This window comes from Macaca nemestrina, chromosome 8 (assembly GCF_043159975.1).
Source record: "Macaca nemestrina isolate mMacNem1 chromosome 8, mMacNem.hap1, whole genome shotgun sequence".
Lineage (NCBI taxonomy): Eukaryota > Metazoa > Chordata > Mammalia > Primates > Cercopithecidae > Macaca > Macaca nemestrina.
Genome location: NC_092132.1, coordinates 78,575,825 through 78,588,924, shown reverse-complemented (window position 1 = coordinate 78,588,924; position 13,100 = coordinate 78,575,825). Strand labels below are relative to the sequence as shown.

Here is a 13,100-nt window from a genome sequence, read left to right as displayed (position 1 = left end):
GAGGTGGGAGAGTTGAGTCATCACATGTCACACAGTAGCCCATGGCAAACTCAGTGCTGTAACTGTCAGTGCCACATTCCCACTAAAAATAGAAATTGCATATAACACGCAGGTACTTACATATATTTGCAAAAACTTAGTCACTGTAAGTAAAGTAGTAAATACACAATGAGGAAAATTTTTTTTTTTTGGTTCCCAGGAAGAATTAAATTAGATACTATATAATTCAGATTTAAAATAGTCAAAAAATACTAACCTTGTCTTAAAGTAAGACTCTGCTAAAGATTTATCAAGTGATATTCAAACAAAACTGGCTTTCCGGGGTTTTGTAGTGCCAGAATTTTTATTAGAATTTGAGATCTGGTTATTTCAAGCTAGCAACAGAAGACCAGGAAGTTAATAATGCAGTGTATTTGTGCAAACAGGTGTTTTTGCATTGACATTATTAAATGTATAGAGGGCCTGGGAGCTGTGACTCATGCCTGTAATCTCAGCACTTTGGGAAGCTTAGACTGGAGGATTACTTGAGGCCAGGAGTTCAAGACCAACTTGGTCAACCCCATCTCTACAAGTAATAAATTTAAAATTTTTTTAAATTAGCCAGCTGTACTGGTGTGTGCCTGTAGTCCTAGCTACTCAGGAGGTTGAGACAGGAGGACTGATTGAGCCCAGGAGTTTGAGGCTGCAGTGAGCTATGATAGTACCACTGAACTCCAGCCTGGGTGACAAGGAGAGATGCCATCTCTAAAATAAAAATAAACAATAGATTAGAAGTTGAATCTTAATGCTCGTAAACCTAACACTTTACAATTCAAGTTACTATTGAGTTTAGTTTATTTTTGTATTTATTTATTTATTTTTTGAGACAGAGTCTCACTCTGTTGCCTAGGCTGGAACGGAGTGGCACAATCTTGGCTCCCTGCAATCTCCGCCTCCCTGCAATCTCCACCTCCCAGGTTCGATTCTCCTGCCTCAGTTTCTGGAGTAGCTAGGATTACAGGCATGTGCCACCATACCCAGCTAATTTTCATATTTTATTTTATTTTTGTAGAAATGGGGTTTCACCATGTTGGCCAGGCTGGTCTTGAACTCCTGACCTCAGGTGATCCACCTGCCTCAGCTTCCCAAAGTGCTGGGATTACAGGTGTGAGCCACCATGCCCAGCCGAGTTACTATTAATTTTAAATGGCAAAACCAAACAACCAATATTGTTGGAGCAGGAGAATGCTTATCACTGCAATTGTATTACTTTTGCCTGTTACCTGTCTTTATTTTCCCTTTATTTAGAACCTGAAGGATGCTTTTAGGGTGGAAGAATATAAAGTTTAAGAATTAAGTGAAAGACTTGTTATATCTTCATTCTAGTAAGAATCTTGAGTTTTTGTAGAAGGCCCCGATCCGTCTCTCTCTGATCCATTTAACTCTGTCTCCTAAACACAGTCTAATTCAGTTCCTTTTGTATGACATAAAAATCAGAATAAGAAGTACCTGACATACTTTCTACATCTGTAGTTGCAGAAGACATTTTAATAGGTAAGAGCAAAAGCACAAGCCTGCATACTTCTTTTTTAAGTGTTTCATTTAAATAAATCCTTTCGTATTATTCCGAGATATAAGTGCATTGTGATGATGTATAAGAATTTAAATATAAGGCAGTCTGCAAGCAGGGTTTTTTAGTAGGTGGGCAGCAGTTTATTGTAGGAAATTATGTGTATGTACTAAGTTAAAGCATCAGCACTAGGTGTCCACAGATTACATCAAAGAGGGCCTCAAATTGAGTATCAGTAAAATCACAAGAAATGGACTACATCTTTTACAAGGACACCTCTGGTACAGCATTTTCCTGTTCAAACATTAATTTCCACATAGCCTGGAATTCTATGGATATTAGTAGGCATCTTGTTGAAGGAAGAGTTCTGTAGTCAAATGTGGACTAAATTAGTTTTATTCTTTTTCCACTGTAGGTCTTCTCAGAGCCTTTCTATGCTAAGGACATTGTGACTCTCCAGAGAGCAATAGTGATGGCTCTAGAATGTCTAGGAAAAAGAAAGGCTTAATGTCAGGAGTCTGCTGGGGGCACACAACACTGGACTATGTCCTCCTGCACATTGTTTCATATCGAGTGTTTATTTTATGGTGATCTGGGATGCTGATAGAAATAATTGGATGTTAGTGCCCTAAGCCACCTCTGCACTATTTTCATTATTTATTTATTTATTTATTTATTTATTTATTTATTGAGACAGAGTCTCGCTCTGTCACCCAGGCTGAATTGCAGTGGTGCGATCTTGGCTCACAGCAACCTCCGCCTCCCAGGTTCAAGCGATTCTCCTACCTCAGCCTCCCAAGTAGCTGGAATTACAGGCACCTGCTACCATACCTGGCTAATTTTTGTAGTTTTTGTAGAGACGAGTTTCACCATGTTGGCCAGGCTGATCTCAAACTCTTGACATCAGGTTATCCACCTGCCTTGGCCTCCCTACTGGGATTACAGGCGTGAGCCACTGTGCCCGGTCCTCTCTGCACTATTATTGATATGTAGCATTTTCACACTTCTATGGCTATGAAACCATTTTGAACCTATATCAGAGGCGCACACTTTAGGAAAAACCAATACAGACAATAGTGCCTCTTGTTATGGTTTTTGCTTTTATCAGAGTGTTGGAAAAGGTCCTCTTTATCCCCAAGATCAGTTAATGCTTCCTTATGTTGTCATTTCTGTGGGCTTTTTTCCATTTAATGTTTTAATCCAGTTGAAATATATTTTTGTATATGATGTAAAAGACATTCAGCTCATTTTGTGTATGTATTTATTGATTGAAAAATGCCAGTTATTCCCAAACCTTGCATTAAATGTGTTTTTGTTTTTGTTTTCAGGTATGGAACCCTTCAGATCAAAGCTTACCAATAAATTCAGTATGTAGAACAGATTAGTGTAGTTGAAGTGGGGAAGAATGAGAGTTATCCCAACCAGCCAGCACCCCCTACTCCCATTCCCACACTTTCCCTCATGGGAGGCTGCCAGGAGCACTTTGAAAACCACTGGAAAGGCCGGGCACGATGGCTCATGCCTGCAATCCCAGCACTTTGGGAGGCCAAGCAGGCGGATCACCTGAGATCAGGAGTTTGAAACCAGCCTGGCCAACTTGGCGAAACCCCATGTTTACTAAAAATATGAAAATTAGCCAGGCGCAGTGGTGCACACCTATAATCCCAGCTACTGGAGAGGCTGAGGCAAGAGAATCGCTTGAACCTGGGAGGCGGAGGTTGCAGTGAGCTGAGATTGTGCCGTTGCACTCCAACCTGGGTAACAGAGTGAGACTTCGTCTCAAAAAAAAAAGAAAACCCGTTGGAAAAATTCATCCTCTTATAAATGACTTGAAATGCCACCTCCGTAGTATACTACCTTAAAAACTTTACATACTTCAATTGTTTTTCTCTTTTTGTGCCAAGTCATACTTTAAAGAGCCCAAGAGCTTTATGACATAACAAAAGAAGAAACTGAAATGTCTAATAAATGTGCATGTAACAATATGAGTTGTTTGTGTCTTTTTTGGCCTATAAAATTAGCATAGAACTTTAAAATAATATGCAGCATTGGTAAGAGCTGAATAAATACCTTTAATATAGAGAAGATTTAACTTAGTAAAACTATGGTAGATAACGTGTGTCAAAAGTTTATAATGCTCATCGTTTGATCCAGCATCTCACTTACAGGGTTTCACCCTAAAGAAATAAACAGAAGCATGTGAAAAAAATTTGCTATTATTGACAAAATTGAAGATGATCAATAACAGTGTGGGACTGGGTAAATGAATCATGACACATCCCCATGAGATGGGATACTCTTCAGCCATAGAAGTGATACTGTAGAAAGAAAAATAGTGAGTGCTTGTGATGAATCTGGCACCATACCAGGCACCTCATTTATACTGTCTTAAGCCTAACAATACCTCTATACGATTGGTATTATTATTCCCATTTATAAGTGAGAACACACTCAGAGAAGTTAGGTAAGGTTCAAACAACTAGTCAGGTAGTGTTGCTGAACTTCAACCCATGTCTACTCTTAACCCTTATTGTTAGCCACTGTCATGATACAAGAAAATACTATTTACTGACAGGTTGTTTTAATGCAATTTAACTGACATTAAACATCAGATGAAAACTCCTATATGCAATCCCTTCTTCCTTTCCAAAGTTCCTAGGCTTGGTAATTTTTTATCCTAAAGTGAATTTGTATGTTTTTTATTGCTTATGAAAGTATTACATGCCTACTCTAAGAATTCAAACTGTACAGAATATTATAAAATAGCTGCATCTTTAGTCGTAAATTATACCGTCTGTATATGATATGATGGATTCATAGGCTCTTTCTCTTCCCTCAATTCTGTTCTTGCTGTGGTATCAGCTTGTGGGCCCTGGTTTTGGATAGAGATGAACTAGAAAGGCAAACTGAGTGGAGTGCAGGTGTGAGTGGTTGACTTTCACCACAGGTGATTAGAAACACTGATTCTGGAGCCAGTCTGGCTAGATGGAGTCCCAGCTCTTACTTACCAGCTGTTTGGACTTGGGCAACTAATAGGAGTGCTTACTGCTTGTGATATGCGTACATGGTTTCCCCATTTGGTCTTTATGAGTTAGATATTTTTATTCCCTTTTTATACAGATGACAAAACTAAAATTCAGGGAGGTTACATATGGAAGTAGAATGAATCATTAGACCCATTTCTAGGACTATGGACAAGATAAATACTGACAGCTGCTTGGCCAGGAGATAGCAAAATGCTGACAAATGAGAAACAGACCTGCATAGCCGTCACACCCTCTAGAACCAAGGGGTATTGTTTTAAGATAGAGGACTGGGTGAGTATCAGAAAGCTGTGCTTTGAAAACCTGACTGCTTTTAAGTATTTCCTATTTTGTTCTCATTTTGTAGGTATTAGAATTATTTCTGAATTTATCAGTCTCTCATTTGTGCTTTGGGGAAGCAGAAAAGGCAAAAGGGCTCTTTGGCCATCTTCTGCTGGAGCTTTTAGGGAGGATGTGTCTCCGAGAAACCAGATGTGCCGAGTTTGAAATCCCAGAAGCCCAAGAGGAAAAGAACCACAGGGAGGAAAAGACTGTCCAAAGGCTTCTGGAGTCTTCTCTGCTCCAGAGAGACCTTGGAAGGTTTTGAATAATATTTCTCTGAGGATGGCCTTTCACTTACTCATCTGTCCAGCATGACTCATCCCCAGGAGTGTTGAGTAAGTGAAATTTTGCTGTATTCATGTTTTTGTGACTTATAAAATATGATGATAAGGAGAGAACATGAACTCTGGAGTCAGACATGTTAGCTCGGACATGATACTCTTGGCTTTGTCATTTAGTAGTTGAGTAATTTTTGGCAAGCTAACGTCTCTGGTCTTTCTCATCTGTAAAATGAGAATAAATGAAACCTACTAACCAGAATTGGTATGAAAATGAAATGTGGCAGAAAAAAAATGAAAGTGAATAGTATCACCACTGACACACAGGCACTCAAGGCCCTTCCTGTCTCCAATCAGGTATAAATTTGGGGCAACATTTGGCCAGGTCTTGTTTATCTTTCTGTTCATCTCTTCTGTCTAATTCAGTGCTTTGTTTACAATGAATGTCTTACAAATGCTGACTGAACACCACTAGCATACCTGCATGAACAATAGGTACATAAATTTTGGATTTGTTTTAATGCTTATTAATCTATCCTGTCAGAGAAGAACTGCCAGTTATAGATAAATATGCCAGGTCAAGGCTGAAGAGTTGGGCAGGTTGTTACCTGCATGGGGTCACTAGGCTCCAGTGGAGAGGTGGGGGCTAAGCTCTCACCCCCTCTGCAGCCACCTGGCACCCAGTTTCAGTTTCCTGAAAGGGAACCTTCCACCTGCTGACAACTGCCTCATCTCTTCTGAGGTTTCCTCTTATAAACAATTTGCTCTGCTTGAGTTTTTTTTATTTTGAAATTATGAAATACTTAAAATGTAAAGAAGATAATGTGACACACATTTACCCATAATTGAGATTGCCATAATTGCTGTAACTTTTTCAAAATTTTGACTTAATTTCAGACTTTCAGTAAAATTGGCCAGGTGTGATGGCTCATGCCTGTAATCCCAGCACTTTGGGAGGCCAAAGTGGGTAAATTACTTGAACCCAGCAGTTCGAGACTTGCCTGGGCAACATAGTAAGACTTCGTCTCTACTAAAAACAAATAAAAAAATAATTAGCCAACCATGGTGGTGCATGCCTGTAGTCCCAGCTACTTAGGAAGCTGAGGCAAGAGGATGACCTGAGCCCAGGGGAGTTGAGGCTGAAGCCTGGGTGACAGAGGAAGACCCTGCCTCAAAAAAAAAAAAAAAAGAAAAAAGAAAAATTCTTTTTATTACAAAGAATTCCCATATACCTTCCACAGTTTCCCAAATGTTAATATTTTCCCACATTTGCTTTATCCTTGTCTCTCGATATTACATTTGCTGGTTATATTTTTCTGAACCATTTAGGAGAAATTTGCATACATGATGACTGTTTCCTCCTAAATACGCCAGTCCTAATTTTCTAAAAATAAGGATATTCTCTTACACAACCATGGAACAGTTATCAAAATCTGGGAAACTAACATTGATACAATACTTTAATCTACATACCTTATTCAGATTTCACCAGTTGTCCTACTAATGTACTAAAATTATTTCTGGATTATGTCTGTCTCATTTATAGTAAAAGAAAATCCTGGATTATGCATTACACTCTGTTGTGTATCTTTAGTCTCCTTCACGCTGAACACTTCCTCAGTCTGGCTTTATCTTTCATGACATTGACATTTTATAAAAATACAGGCCAGTTTTTTTGTTTTTTTTTTTTCCTTTTTGAGATGGAGTCTCAGTCTGTTGCCCACGCTGGAGTGCAGTGGTGCGATCTCGGCTCACTGCAACCACTGCCTTCCGGGTTCAAGCGAGTCTCCTGCCTCAGCCTCCCAAGTAGCTGGGACTACAGGTGCCTGCCACCACGCCAGGCTAATTTTTTGTATTTTAGTAGAGATGAGTTTCACTGTGTTGCCCAGGGGTGGTCTTGACCTCCTGAGCTCACACAGTCAGCCCAACTTGGCCTCCCTAAGTGCTGGGATTACAGGCGTGAGCCACTGGCCTAGGCCAGTTACTTTTGCAGAATATCCTTCCATTTGGATTTTTCTTCTCTTTTCTTCCCTTCCTCCTTCTCTCCTCTCCCCTCTCCTCCTCTCCCCTCTCCTCCTCTTCCCCTCTCCTCCCCTCCCCTCCCCTCTCCTCTCCTCTCTCTCCCTCCTTCTTTCCTGTCCTTCCTTCCTTCCTTCTAAAGCATTTTAGGTAGAGCTAAAACTTCACCTCTGCACCCATCTCCTGCTCTCCCTGTCTGTTTCTTCCTTTGTCAAGGAAACTGCTTTCTAATGTGTTTTTGTCCTTTTACTACATGTGATAAGATCTATAGATACTGATTTTTTGGTATCTATTGAGACTTGCTTTTTGACCCAGTACATGACCACTTTTATAAATGTTCTATATAATGTAAGAAAGAATGTGCACTCTTCAGTTCTTTAAATGAGTTAATAAGTGTAAAGCACTTACAACCAGTGCCTGTTGCATCATAAGAACCATGCAGTGTCAAATTTTTAAAATAATAATATGAATGTATAGTTTTATATAAATCCAATAGCTCAAATTTGTTAACTGTCTTGTTCATATTTTGTATGTTTGTGCTCTCAATCTTTAGATAAGTTCATTAAAACCTCCCTGTGATTGTGTTATGTCCGTTTTTGCATGTCTCCTACCAACTGTGTCTCCCGGCGTGGGAGTGAGAGGTCCAGGCCAGTCATCTGGATCCTGTCTCCCGATCCTTCCTGTGAGTGAGAGCTGTGCTTCACTGCACAGCAGAGAATTCAGACAGAAGTCTGGGCACTGACTGAGCAGAAAGGGCATCACAGGGACATAGAGATTAATGAATTCAAACAGACAGAGAATCACAGTGGCACTGCCATCTCCCCTTTTGTAAGCTTTTGCACTGCATTCTAATCATCACTTGCTGCCCTCTGATATTTCTTCTCTCAAAATGCCTCTTCTGTTCTCCCAACACTAATTCCTCAGAAGTTTAGGCCAATTTTTTGGACAATAGTCACCAAATTCCCTGTTTTTAACATTTCAAAACTACATTTCAATATTCACCTGATACTTACGGGACCGGAAGCTTGAAGAGAAATGTTTCTTAACTGATTTAATATTGAATACTGTTGGCTGTACAGTGGTAAACAAAATACACATGGAGATTTCAGAAGAGTGGAGACATGAAACAAATAAATTGCTAGAGGATAGAGAGCTGGACTCTATAAGGGAAAAAACAATAAGTGGGGAAGGGTGTGCCAAGAGTAACATCCCAACCGGCTCTCAGAGGGTCACGGACCAGGGCAGACCTTGGCCACTAAGCTCTGAAAGAAGCCACGAAGCTAGAGCACATGCAACCAGGTGGTGTCCAAAAGACAGGGGCTAGCTCCCGGAGGGCTACATGAGCCACAGGAGAGCTTTGGATTGTGTTCCAGGAATGGGAATCCATTGAAGGGTTTTAGGAAGAGTGAGGCCAGGTGCAGTGGCTCACACCTGTAATCCCAGCACTTTGGGAAACTGAGGTGGGTGGATCACCTGAGGTCAGGAGTTCAAAACAAGCTTGACCACCATGGTGAAACCCTGTCTCTACTAAAAAATACAAAATTAACCAGGCATGGTAGTGCATGCCTGTAATCCCAGCTACTTGGGAGGCTGAGGCAGGAGAATCACCTGAACCTAGGAGGCAGAGGTTGCAGTGAGCCAAGATCATGCCATTGCACTCCAACCTGGGCAAATAAGAGTGAAACTCCATCTCGGAAAAAAAAAAAAGAAAAAGAAAAGAATGAGATGACTGGATTTATGGTCTTAAATACAGCTATAGCTAGTAGGTAGAGAATGACTACAGAGGGTCAAGAGTGGAAGCAGGAGCCAGATGTGGTGGCTCACGCCTGTAATCCAAGAATTTTTGAAGGTTGAGATGGGTGGATCACTTGAGGTCAGGAGTTCGAGACCAGCCTGGCCAAGATGGTGAAACCCCATCTCTATTAAAAATGCAAAAATTATCTTGTGTGTGACACACGCCTATAGTCCCAGCTACTCAGGAAGCTGAGGCAGGAGAATCACTTGAACCTGGGAGGCAGAGGTTGCAGTGAGCTGAGATCACGCCACTGTACTTTAGCCTGGGCGACAAAGTGAGACTCCATCTCAAAAAAAAAAAAAAAAAAGAATTGTTTACACAGTTCATGGTGACCACCATAGCCACCTCATAAGTCTGGAAGGTCTACTGTTATAACCATAACTCCCTCCCCTTCTTTGAATGTTTTGAGTATTTTGTTAAAAACTTTTCATTTTGAAAAAGTCAAACTTACATAAGAGAATAGCACAATAAACATCCATGACTTTGATTCAATAATTCTTGTTTGCCAATATTCACATCACCTGACTTTTTTTCTATGCTGTAATATTTTAAAGCAAATCCTAAATATTGTGTAATTTTGTTCCTTCATTAATCAAGGATCCATCTCTAAGATATGAACATTTTCTTACGTACTACAAAGCCATGTTCATTAAACTAATAATTTATTAGTAATATCTAATATCAATTCCATAACCAGATATCCTTGATTATGTCAAAAATGTCTTTTTACAGTTGATTCATTTGAATCAGGATCTCACTAAGGTCCACACAATGCATTTGGTTGTTAGATCTTTTAGTTCTCTTTTAATCCAGGACACTGCTTTTTTTCCCTCCTTTTTACTTTCACTCTTTTTAGAAAATGTATGTTACTGACTCATAGAAACTGAATTAATTGTCCTATAAAAGTCTCAATACTATTATAAATAACAAAAATTCATAAATTTTTTTTAAAAAGGACAAACTATGGTGTTTGAGGCTTAACTTTAAACTTCAGCAAGTCAGATTATCACTTTGGAATGTTCTTTGAAGTATCTGGCATACAGTCCAGTCCAGTGAACCATAAAAACTTCCTACTTGGCACACATATTGCACATTGTTTAATAAGAATGCTTATTGCACATTAATAAGAATGCTTGTGCTTAGTGTTTTTTGTTTGTTTGTTTGTTTGTTTGGAGACAGAGCTTTGCTTTTGTCACCCAGGCTGTATACAGTGCAATGGCATGATCTCAGCTCACTGCAACTTCTGCCTCCCAGGTTCAAGCAATTCTCCTGCCCCAGCCTCCCAAGCAGCTGAGATTACAGGCGTGCCACCATGTCCAGCTAATTTTTGTATTTTTAGTAGAGTCGGGGTTTCACCATGTTGGCCAGGCTGGTCTCAAACTCCTTACCTCAGGCAATCTGCCCATCTCAGCCTTCCAAAGTGCTGGGATGACAGGCGTGAGCCACCACGCCCAGCCATGCATAGTGTTTTAATTTATCATCCAGTCTTCTCAGGTGCTTGACCTGCTTACTATGATTTGTCAACTGTTGTTAAGTTAACTGAATCTAAAAATAGCACATGGTTTCTCAGACTTTTTTTTTTTTTTTTTTTTTTTTGAGACGGAGTCTCGCTTTGTCGCCCAGGCTGGAGTGCAGTGGCCGGATCTCAGCTCACTGCAAGCTCCGCCTCCCGGGTTTACGCCATTCTCCTGCCTCAGCCTCCCGAGTAGCTGGGACTACAGGCGCCCACCACCTCGCCCGGCTAGTTTTTTGTATTTTTAGTAGAGACGGGGTTTCACCATATTAGCCAGGATGGTCTCGATCTCCTGACCTCGTGATCCGCCCGTCTCAGCCTCCCAAAGTGCTGGGATTACAGGCTTGAGCCACCGCGCCCGGCCTAGTTTCTCAGACATTTTTAAAAACCATTAAGATGATACTTCAGTTTGCTAACCTCAGTCTTCACTTCAGAAATTAGAAAACTAAAAATAGTTGAAATGAAGGTAGCATCAGTAAAAACCAAGTTTGTTTCCACTTTGAGGATATATAGAAGGAGCCATGACCAAATAACACATGTGTTCTTCAACCCAGTGTCTGTCTTCACCAAGAAGGATGACTTTGGTTGGCTGTAATTGGCCACTGTTGTCAATGGAGTAGAGAGTCTTGCTACCTGCAGGAACTAGAATTATATCACTGGGATTTTTGGCTTTGTTTCTTCAATGGGTTGTAGTGTATGAATATTATTATAAAATAAAATGATTTTAAAATATCCATCTAATGTTAATCATTTTGAATTATTTACTGATTTGATGATTCAAAGCCAGTGTATATTTACAGAAAATGGGGTTTTTATCTCCCATTGAATTTGTGCTCATACATTCTGGGCTTAATCCTGATTCTACCACTTGCCAGCTCTATGACACTAGAGAAATCATTTAACTTTTCTGAGCCATAATATCCAATGTGTAATAATCACATCACAGTAAATGGAGTATCTGTCACCTCAAGCATTTATCATTTCTTTGTGTTTGAGACAGTGAATTAAAAATTTAGCTTGGGTAATTCTGGGTGTGTTTATTGGATCAGGCCTTAAACTAGGAGGCATTTTACAGAGACACATTAGTTACTTTGAGATGAAAGAGGGTTAGGAGCCAGGATCCTTGAATTGTCAAATAGCCATTTACTATGGCTTCAGCCACTCCTCCTTGATCCCTATAGTAGATACGTGTTTAGAGGACCAGGCTGGACAGACACTGGCCATCAATACATCCAGAACCTTGACATAGTGTCTGGGATGAATTGACTAGTCAGTGGATGACCTCCCCGCATCTTCACTGATAATTAGTCACTGATAATTAGTCATTCTCATAATTAGTGTTCCCATAGCTCTTTGGATTCCTCATATCCTGCCTTGTATTATATGTGCTTGTATACAAATATATACCTTCCACTAAAATATAGGTTTCTTGAGTAGGGATCACATTACTTATCTTTCTAACTTCCTGTGCTTAGCATAGAACTTTTAATGTAGTAAGAACTAGATAAGTGTTTCATTTAATTGAATTGGCACTCAAAGAGCCAGAAAACATCATAGCCAGTTATCCTGGTGCTGTTTATTAAATAAGCCAGTCTTTCCCCACTGATCTAAAGTGCTACTTTGAGCATGTATGAAATCTTAAATGTATGAACTTGATTTATTTTGTGGATTCTGTTCCACCCCACTGCTCCACTTGTCTTTTCCTGGTCAGTACCGTTCTGCTCCACTTGTCTTTTCCTGGTCAGTACCGATCTGCCCTGCTTACAATGTAGTTTCACAGTTCTTTTTAATATCTCATAGGCCAAGTCTTATTTTGTCAGTTGTTTTTCAAACTTTTTTTTTTTTTTTTTTTTTGAGACAGAGTGTCACTCTGTCGCCCAGGCTGGAGTACAGTGAAGCAATCTCGGCTCACTGCAAGCTCTGCCTCCCGGGTTCAAGCGATTCTCCTGCCTCTCAGCCTCCCAAGTAGCTGGAACTACAGGGGCCCGCCACCACGCCTGGCTAATTTTTTATATTTTTAGTAGAGATGGGGTTTCACCGTGTTAGCCAGGATGGTCTCAATCTCCTGACCTCGTGATCTGCCTGCCTCCGCCTCCAAAAGTGCTGGGATTATAGAGCGAGCCACTGTGCCCGGCCTATTTTCAAACATTTGCTTCCAAATAAACTAGAGAATCAACTTAATTGCCATTTGGATTTTTAATAAAAATGGCACATAATTTATAGGTCAATGTGAAGATACTTCCCTTTTTAAATGGGTTTTAACATTTCTTATTAATTTTGTTTCAGAATATTTTATAGTTGTGATTATTATGAATGGGATTTTTAACATATTTTTAAACTTTCTCATGTATACAGATAAGGAAACTGAGGCACAGAGCGGGGAGGTAACTTACACTGGCTCTCACAGCTGGTAATAGGCAGTCAAGTATGTCATGTTCCAAGGTCAATGCCTCTTCCTATGTCTTCCCCAATACCAATTATTTTCTTTTTTTTCTTTTTTTCTTTTTTTCTTTTTTTTGAGATGGAGTTTTGCTCTTGCTGCCGAGGCTGGAGTGCAATGGCACGATCTTGGCTCACTGCA

General features: G+C 40.0%; 1 protein-coding gene across 1 annotated transcript in view; it reads left to right on the top strand.

Annotated features, from left to right (window-relative positions):
• Positions 1-13,100, top strand: part of LOC105482178 (serum/glucocorticoid regulated kinase family member 3) — a 195,047-nt gene that overhangs the window by 7,202 nt on the left and 174,745 nt on the right. Inside the window, exon 2 of the mRNA XM_011742160.3 lies at positions 4,940-5,249. The gene's annotated coding sequence lies outside the window, so the exon portion shown is untranslated. The remainder of the gene's footprint in view (positions 1-4,939; positions 5,250-13,100) is intronic.